This window comes from Myotis davidii, unplaced genomic scaffold (assembly GCF_000327345.1).
Source record: "Myotis davidii unplaced genomic scaffold, ASM32734v1 scaffold221, whole genome shotgun sequence".
NCBI classification, from domain to species: domain Eukaryota; kingdom Metazoa; phylum Chordata; class Mammalia; order Chiroptera; family Vespertilionidae; genus Myotis; species Myotis davidii.
Window position 1 is genome coordinate 306,410 of NW_006293349.1, and position 448 is coordinate 306,857.

A 448-nucleotide genomic window follows, 5' to 3' on the forward strand; every position below is an offset into this window, starting at 1 on the left:
AGCGGGCAGGCTGCCTCCAGGATGCGCCGGAGGTCGGAGCCCCTCCCAGGCCGACTGCCTCCCTGTTCCCCAGGGCCCGGCCCCCACCCAGCCTGCGAGCTCAGGGTCTCCTGTCAGCCTCCCTGTCACACAGGGGCCTCCAGGGTGGCCGGCGGGTCCACCGGGTCACAGCACCACCCTGAGACGCCACAGCCACCTCGTCCTTGCCACCCGAGCCTGCCAGTTCCGGTCATAAGAGCACCCAAGGCCCTGCAGTGAGGGTCCCAGCCTCCGGCATCGCCAGCAGCAACGGCTTTGCCCAGCCAGGAGTACGGGCAGCAGGCGCAGGGCCTCACTTCAACAGCAGCGCCCACAGCTCAGACGGCCTGGGCCCTCAGAGCCCCGAGAACCAGAGGGCCCGGGGGACCGTCCCAGAGAGAGGCAGGGAGGGCCGAGCGAGGGGCTCACA